Genomic DNA, 9534 nt, shown 5'->3' on the forward strand with positions numbered 1-9534 from the left:
AGCAATACTGTGCGCTTTGTGAGATAGGTGCCACATGAAAGTTGTGTATTAGGTATTTGAACATCAAACCACCATCTTTATACATATATTTGGTCCACATGTAGTTGTGTTTGTGCTCCGACCATAACCCGCGTTTTTTCCAAATTTTTAAATAGCAGACGAGTCGGTTCAAACAACCATCCGTGATTGTAGATGCAACAGACATAGTTCCCTGAGAGGGCCCGTGTGTGCCATACATGTGATCCTGTGACATCAACACAGCTTACTGGGCTCCATACCAGCGCTGATTGCGGCCAACGCAGCGGCGGCCCCCGAGCGGCGAACGCGGCGCCTTTTGGAGGCGGCCGTACATACGCGGCGGATGCGGGGTGGTGATGCAGGGTTTCGGTCGGAGCAGAGCGGCGACGGCAAATGCAGGGCGACGGGCGGCCCGACACGCGAACGGCGGCCCGAGACGGGCCGCCTCGACGTGTGTGGCCGCCAGGTCGGAGGAGAGGCCGGCCGGTCATGCCGTTGTCGGGTAGAGGCGGGTGTGGGTTGACGTCGGCGACAGGCGACGCAAAACAATCTTAGATCGAAAGCGAAAAATAAACTATGATCAAAGCGACCGGCGAGAGAGAGGAGAAATCCGAATCAAAGGATCGGGATAAAGACTCTCTAGGGCAGCCGGTCAACACGACCGGCGGAAGAACCGAAGGTACGGGCGGCGCGGCCCCCGACGCCTATTATGGCGGCCGACCGCCCCGGGGGCGGCGCGCAGGGCGGAAGCGGTGGGCGGTGGGTAGGGCTCTGGTCGGTTAGGCCGATCCCATGTTAGAAGGGGTAGAGAGGGATTGGTGGAATCGATGAATCTATTGCTTGAGGCTCGTGGGTATATATATAGAAGCGCATGATCATTTTGAAGTATAAGGCTAAATCCTAAGCTATCCTATATATTCTAAATAAACATTATACTCAACAGGACGGAGGGAGTACCTTTTAAGGACATGCGAGATGCTCTATTGTTTGCTAGTACAGTCCCGAGAACCATAGTGCATGAGAAATTCCGTATGTTGACACAAGAAAATTCCCAAAAGGTGTAGTATGTATCTCCGATTGAATCCAGTTGGGAGACTGCTAAATTCAGTACTTTTCTCGTCCACCTTTCCATGTCCATCAAATTTGAAGTGTGTCTATGCTCTATAGTTGGGCGATATTGATAATCGGTATTGAATATGTTTTGCATAATCAATAAAGCAGAGCTTATTTATCCAAGAGTTCTCGATCGGGGTGCTGTGCTTGATCACTTCCAATGTCTTCAGCTGTTCACCTTGCGAATCTGCTAGAAATGGAGATTTCTAAGTGCTTTCTTTGGTTTACGTCATGGCTACTTGCTGTCTCAGAAGGGACGACGGAGGAAGGCGATTGTTGTTGCCGTACCCCGGACCAGCTCGCCGCTCTCCACCTCTCACTCGCTCGGACGAAGGTGGAAGAAGGAGGAAGGGAAGAAACACAGAGACACGGTGGTTTACCGGCGCACATACGCCCGCCGCAACAACGGAGACCTTTTCCCCAAGCACTAACTCGACACCACCACACAGGACAATCCGCACACTTCGCCCGCCCGCATGAAGCGCTCTAACGCGAAGGACGGCTGCAGCTGACTGACTCGCTAACAGCTAACTGAACTCACGCACGCTCATACACACGCACCCGCACACACGCGCACACACGCGCCACGACTGTACACGCACACATGGCTTATGGCTAACAGCGATAACTGCGACTGACAAACGTCACTGTGGCCCATGATGGACAGCCGCCGGCAGCTCTGCTCATGCTGTGCATTATTGCACGTCGATCGCTGGTACGTTAGTTGATTCCGCTATTTGTTCATGGGCGGGGAGTTGTCTACTTGGTATCGTAATATCTGCAGCTTAGCTAGTTTTCCAGCAGAGAGTCAGGGAGCTGCAAATCTGAAATCGTTGTGCTAGAGTCGGATAAATGGCTGACAATCTGGATCTACACTCATACATATGCTGCCACATCTATGCGTGCACACAGACTCCTATATTCCAATTGCTGGAACACATTTGGTTTGCAAAGGAGCACCCACAGTAATGCTAGCGAAACACTGTGTCATACTCACATTGAAGGGATACTGGTACTTCATCTACACAGGAAAGTATTCTCAGCAAGTTTCCCAGCACAACTCTAACTCACGGCTGTGCCATCCTCGATTGGTCTCCACGTGTAGATCATTCGATTCAGCCTTGAGCTGTTCCGAGTTTAGTTGTTCGGAAGTTGCAGTCAGGCATGGTTGCAAGGAGAAATATAAATATTGTGTAGAAGTGATAATGTACTGAAGAATATGTTTCACCAGAGCCCAATGAGTATCACGAGGAGCATGCATATGAAGGCACACCTGCTGGACAGCGTACTGAATGTCCGGACGCGTCAGCGTGAGGTACTGAAGCGCACCGACGATGGAGCGGTAGAAGGGAGTGTCGGACGCCGGAGAACCCTCGACGGCGGACACCTTAGCCTTCGTGTCAACAGTCGTAGGAGCAGGCTTGCAGTTAAGCTTGGCCGCTCGCTCCAGAAGCTCGTAGGCGTACTTCTCCTGGTGCAAGAAGAAGCCAGTGGCCCGGCGCACAACCTCGATGTTGAGGAATTAGTGGAGAGCCCCCAAGTCCTTGAGGGCGAACTCGGTGCCGAGGCGAGCTGTGATCTGCTGAAGGAGCACTGGCGAGGATGTCAGGATGATGTCGTCGACGTACAGGAGGAGGTACGCGGTGGCGGGGACCTGGTGATAAACAAACAGGAAGGCATCGGACCATGTGGACCGGAACCGCTGCTGCTGAAGGAAGGGCGCGATCCGCTGGTACTAGGCCCGAGGCGCGTGCTTCAACCCGTAGAGAGAACAGGAGAGCAAGCACACGTGGTCCGGATGCTGACAGAACACCTGCCCGTCGAGATGGCCATGCAAGAAAGCATTAGACACATCGAGCTGGTGAACTGGCCATGCGCGAGAAATAGCAAGCTGGAGAACAGCGCGAATCGTGCCCGGTTTGACAACCGGGACAAAGGTGTCGATGAAGTCCACACTGGCACGCTGGCGGAAGCCGCGCACCACCAAACGCGCCTTGTAGCTCTCGAGAGCGCCGCCAGGGTGAGTCTTGTTGTGGAATACCCACTTGCCAGTGATGACACTGGCACGGGGAGGCCGCGGGACAAGCTGCCACGTACGGTTGCGCTGCAGGGCGTCAAACTCCTCACACATCGCAGCTAGCCAGTTCGGATCCTGAAGGGCTGCGCGAGCGAAGGTGGGGAGCGGAGACAGTGCCGAGGTAGATGCAATACACGCGTACTCGTCAGACGTGTAGCGCATGCTAGGACGAAGTGTCCCAGTCCGAGCCCGAGTGACCACACCGGTGAGAAGTGCTACCACGGTGACGGGGGTGGCAGGCGCGGGAAGAGCGGGCTGGGCCGAGCCCAGAGCGCTGCTGGGCGGTTCACCAGAGGTGGAGGCAGGTGCGAACCGCGCCGCGGGAGACGTCGAGGGTGACGGTACCTGCTGAAACGGGAACACCAGCTCATCAAAGTACACATGCTGCAAAGTGAAAACGCGATGGGACACTAGATCATAGCATCGATAACCTTTGGTGTTGGGAGGATAACCAAGAAAGATGCAAGGAAGCGACCGGGGAGCGAGTTTGTGAGGCGTAGTGGACGCGGTGCCACTAGTGCAGAACCGGGCTTTAGTGCCGGTTCGTGACGGCCTTTAGTGCCGGTTGGCGAACCGGCACTAAAGAGTGGGGACTAAAGCCCCCTCCCCCTTAGTACCAGTTCGTCACGAACCGGTGCTAAAGTGCAAACACGTGGCACGAGCCAGGCCCGTGTGCGTGTAGGACATTAGTACCGGTTGGTAACACCAACCGGTACTAAATGTTTGGGTGTTTTTTTTAATTTTTGCTTTAATTTTGTGTTTTCAATTTGGCTTTATTTTCCATTTAATTCTTTTTTGTTTGCTGATATTTCACGATACTACAAATTTTACACGTTATGCATATATATTAAATAGATTTTCTCGTACGCAGAACCCCATATATATATATATATATATCATCGAATGTCTCACAGCCAACACCATTAACTCTTCACACATATACACTTGTATATACATATATAATTTCTACTACATGTTACCTTGGTGCCTTCGGAGCACGATGACAAGTGGTTCATGAGGGCGGTAGCGGGTAATAGTATTCTCCTTTCGGATCTATGACCTGGTCGAGCAAAAATCCGGCTATTTCCTCTTTAAGTGCTTGTGTGTGGTCCGATGGTAGGAGCTTATCCCGCACCGATCTGAACTGTTAAGAAGGAGATCAATATGCATGTGTGTTAGTTATGTGACTAGATATCGATAATGGTGTGAATAGTGTTCTGACAAAAACGTACCCAGTCCTGTCTATCAGATCTGCTCCTTTCGCACGTCATCATGCGAATGTTCTCGCAAACGTAGTATGCACACAGATTATTTCCTTTCGCCTGCCTCAGGGCCTTTATGAGAATGGAATTGAATCAGATAATGATTAATTAAGCATCATAATTAATTAATGATATTGAAACAAGAATTAAAGAGATGGTAGCTAGCTAGTACTACTTAATTACTTACCTTGGGTCGATGTAAAAACAATTTTTTTCCATTCTCCTGGAGTCACCGCGATGAACTTTGCCCATGCCCTGCCCGCCGGCAAAGAAGATTAATAAATGGGTTATTAAATAGTTCATATCAGGAACTAATAGTTAATAATGATTGAAATTACCTGTTGACTATCCCCTTCACGATGGTGTAGTCTTTATCTTCTTTATTTAGTGAGTCCAGTAATTCAACTTTTCCTTCCTCAACTTTAATGTCTATCAAGACCCAGTGCCAACTGCATACGCACACGTTTGCATGTCTTAATTAAGCGGGCATGTGCATAAAATTAATCAACTACCGTAAACCGTATACACTTAATTATTAACATCTAGCTAGCTAGTAAGGAAAAACAGAATTTGTAGTACAAGACAGTGTGACTCACGGGAAGTTGTAAGGAAGTAGTATATCTTCAAAGGTATTGAGGCGCTTCAAGAAATCTAGCATGCTTTCCTCTACAGCAGCTTTACAATGTTCAATCTCCCATATGTCCTGATTAATGGTATTTGGGTCAATGAACCCAACGCCATAGCGTCCAGCTTTTTTCATTCCATACATCTTCATCCTGCATATAATACCACAGAAAAAGAATATAGTGAGGATAATTACATGTAATGATTGATCAAAATTATCACTACATAACTAGTTTGAGACTTAAATTACAGAAAGAAATCACTTACAGACAATAGCAACTGACGATAGACTTGTCGAGTGCGTCTTGATTAAATAACTGAAATAGTTCTGGATACTCAATGGCCAGAGCTTTCTCATGGTAATAATGCTCATGCTTGACATTCACCATGAGGGACTCTCGATTGGAAATCTTGGTAATGTCATGTACCATTGATGCAATTGATACATTCTCGTTGGGAGGTCCTTGACCTTGTCTGGATGGACCAAAGGTTTGCCCCGGACATATTGCCATGCTATTTCCGATTCTTTAAGCGTAGGCATGGGCTCGATTTCGAGGAGTTGTCCAACAGAGATATTGAGCATCTGAGCCTGCATTATATGATCCTCTGTTATTACCACATCGCCATGTTGGGGAACGCTAACGGTTTGCCCACAATAATATTTGGCGCGCGTACTACTCCTCTCATGTGTTGTTGGCACAACAAGCGGGGGGATCGCTTGCGCCGCCTGTTCTCCCAACTGGGGAACGGTTTCCCGCATTTTTGCCAGCTGCTTGTTGGATCGAGCTTGAGCTCGCTTCCTTCTGTAGTCGTGCTCGATGTGCCTTCCTGATTTGGCGCTCGTAGTCCGAGTCAACAGGCTTGGGAGCTGGTTCTCTAGCCATACGAATGAAGTGGTCAATTACTTTCTCACGCTCTTTCTCCTTTGGCGGCGGTGTCGGTTTCGGTCCAAAATGGGCGTCCACTTGGGCTTGCACTATGGCTGTGTTTTGCTCCTTAGTCATGTCGTAAGGCCTCTGAGGAAGAGGAGCGAGGCTTGGACCATATTTATATCGCTTGCCTTCGCCTGTACTTCCTGAACTACCTCGACTCGTACCGCTATGCACCAAAGTTGCGGGATGTCTCTTCTGCGATTGCTGAGACAGCGGAGACGGCTGACATGGAGTTGGACCAGGAGAAGTGGCCTGACGGTGTGCCGGACTTGAAGCAGGAGGTGTGGCCTGACTTGCAACCGGAGAAGTGGCATGACGTTGTGCCGGGCTTGAAACCGGAGGAGTCAGCTCACACATTCGGGGACTTGGAGGAGGCGGCAGACTTCGAGGAGGAGGAGTCTCACGCGTTCGTGGACTTGGAGGAGCGGGAGTCTGCTGACTCGGTGGCAGACTTCGAGGAGTCGGCAGACGACGTGGTGTCGGTGGACTTCGAAAGATTATGCAATCCTTTCTCCATAGGATGATATGATGTATGGCCTCTCCGAGTGTGCGCTCGTCTTCACCTCCAGGAATGTCAAGCGTTAGCCCCAAATATGGGTCCACCACTTCATCAACCATGACACGAGCATAGCCCTCTGGAATCGGGATGCAATGGTAGGTTGCTTCGGGGGTAACTGGAAAAGCAATGCCGTCCGCCACCTTCATGGATATGTTCTTCATTTTGGAGTGTAGCTCGCAGTTAGTGTTCTCTATGATGTCATCCACACGGTATGTATCCAGTAGTATGTCGCCCGGGGCAGAACCAACGCTGCTTCTCGGCATGGATGGGACGGTGCTATCCAATGCTGGACGATCATCCGCTTGCTGCTGCCGCTGCTGAGACCCCCTTTCCTGGCTAAGTGAGTCGATCTGCTGCTGCTGCTGCTGGAATTTGAGTGCCAGGTCCGCGTGCCTTGCTTCTAGGCCTTGAAGACGTTCTGCGTCCTGCTTCCTCTGCTCCTCCTCCAGCTTCCTCTTCTTCTCCTCCTCCATCTTCTTTCTTGCACGGGACCTGTAGTCGTCATTCCAGTCCGAAAAGCCCTCATACCAGGGAACACCCATGCCTCGTGTTCTTCCCGGGTGTTCAGGATTTCCCAGGGCACGCGTAAGCTCGTCGTTCTCTCTGTTGGGCGTGAACACCCCCGCTCGAGCTTCTTCTATTGCGTCAATTATCTTTTGTTCGGCTCCTTTTAGACTTGCCTTCTTCCAAACCAGGCCTATCTTCAGGTCCAACGCCCCCCCCCCCCATGCGCATAGAACCAAGTTCTGCACCTGGGGGCCCAGTGCCGGGTAACTGGAGTGACTCCTGCATCCTCCATCTCTTGCTCAGACTTATCCCACTTAGGCAATGCCACCACGTAGCCACCTGGACCCAGCCTATGGAACTGCGTCTTTCTTGCGGCATTTGCCTTGTTTTTCATCGACCGTTCCTTAGATATTTCTGAATCCTTGAAAGTCATGAAATCGTCCCAATGTTCTCTTTGCTTCTCTAGTGTTCCCTTGAAATCTGGAGTCTTCCTTTCATTAGCGAGGTAGTTGGCCCATACAGTTTTCTTGTGGGTGTTGAATGCAATTGCCATCTTCTTAAGAGCAGCGGCCATGACTTTGTCCACATCTGCTTTAGTGAAATGATCTGGTAGGGTGAAATGTTCCATCAGAGATTTCACCAGGTCTTCTTTGGCTCTGCCATCGACCCAAGTAACACCTGGACGTTTAGTCTTTGGCTCTTTCCATTCTTGAATGGAGATCGGGAGTTTGTCCTTCACAAGAACTCCGCACTGACGAGTCCACTTGTTCGCAATGTTCTTAGGCGTGAGTGGTTTGCCACAAGGTTTGATGGATTCGATGTGGTACTTTACACCATCCTTCGACAATCTGCTCGGGCCTCGCTTTGTCTTGCTGTCTGTAGAAGCAGATTTGCTCGATCCGGAGGGCTGAAAGAAGAAAGATCGATTCATTAATATATCTTCAATAAAAAAACATGTGATGATCACCATGATGCATGCTTATATAAATATACCTCGCCGGTAGTGTTTGTTATTTGAAGATCAGCATTGTCTGTGTCATCACAAACATTGTCTGTGTCATAATCATAATCATAGTTCATGACTTCATCAGCCCGGTCGTCGAGATCGGATATCTTTTCATCACCCTCTCCGGTATTGTTAAGATATTGGGAGCCGTCATCTGCTTCATTCAGATCATCTAGCCTGTGAGGGCTGCGTATGATGTCGAACAATTCCTCTTCTCTCTCTCTGCCGGTATTGTCCGCCATAGCTTTTACTTTACTAATAATACAGAAGAAATATAAAACAATTTAGTATTCAAATTACAATGCATGGATGCAATTAATCAATAAGGAAAATCTCAATCTCGAATACATCCTCTCGAATATATAATCTCGAATACATCATCGTCTTAATATATATAATCTCGAATACATCGTCTCGAATACTATATATCGAATACATCACTGGCAAGGTACCTAATAAAGATCGAGTACTACAGAAGAATCTAGGGCGCCACTCGCGGTTCCTGGGGCGCGGGCGGTGCACACCCAAAGAGAAGGAACCATCACAGGATCATATCTTCGGTCATCTGCCCAAAGAACCCGCCAAGTAGTGGAGAACCTGACGTCGTCCATAGCAGCCATGTAGCGATGGACGTGCTCATCTTCCTCCCTGACACGGCGACGCACCACCTCCGGCGGGGCCGGCTGCCTCTGCACCGAATGTGGCCCACGCGAACGCCACCAAAGAAGATCAGGGTCGACAACGGGACCCGAGGTCGGGTTCCTCACCAAGCGGCGCGCCCCTCCAGGTAGCACCTCCCAGTGCCAGCCCGGCGGAGCCCAGTCCCGGACATGGGTCCCCTGAAGCATGACGTTGTCGCGAACGGGTCAACGGCGAGGATGCAGGCCAGGCATATCGTCGAGAACAAATACTATATGCCCGCAAAAAGTAACATTTTTTAAATGATTGGATTGTGATAACTAAAATTCTGTATATATGCAAATTCTAACAATTTTACATTAATCTAATTCATCTAACTAAAACTAATTCTAAAATTTCATGATTATATAACTAACATTTCCATAACAATTCTAATATTTATATAACTAAAAAACAGAAAAATTGCTAACATTTCTAAAAATATTTCTATAACTAAAAACCAGAAAACATTTATAACATTTCTATAAAACTAACATTTGTAATATTTATATAACTAAAAAACAGAATAATTTCTAACATTTCTATAACTAAAAAACAGAAAAATTTATAACAAACAAACTAATGTGTGTAGTGTGTGTGTGTGTGTGTGTGTGTAGTAATGTGTGTGTGTGTGTGGACATTGGCGGCCGAGGCGAGCTCACCGGCGAGGCGACGACGGGGCGGCGACGAAGGTGCGATGGGACGGGGCGGCGACGACGGGACGGGGCGGCGACGACGGGGCGACGGGACGGGGCGGC

The sequence above is a fragment of the Triticum dicoccoides genome, chromosome 3B, assembly GCF_002162155.2.
Source record: "Triticum dicoccoides isolate Atlit2015 ecotype Zavitan chromosome 3B, WEW_v2.0, whole genome shotgun sequence".
Taxonomy (NCBI): domain Eukaryota; kingdom Viridiplantae; phylum Streptophyta; class Magnoliopsida; order Poales; family Poaceae; genus Triticum; species Triticum dicoccoides.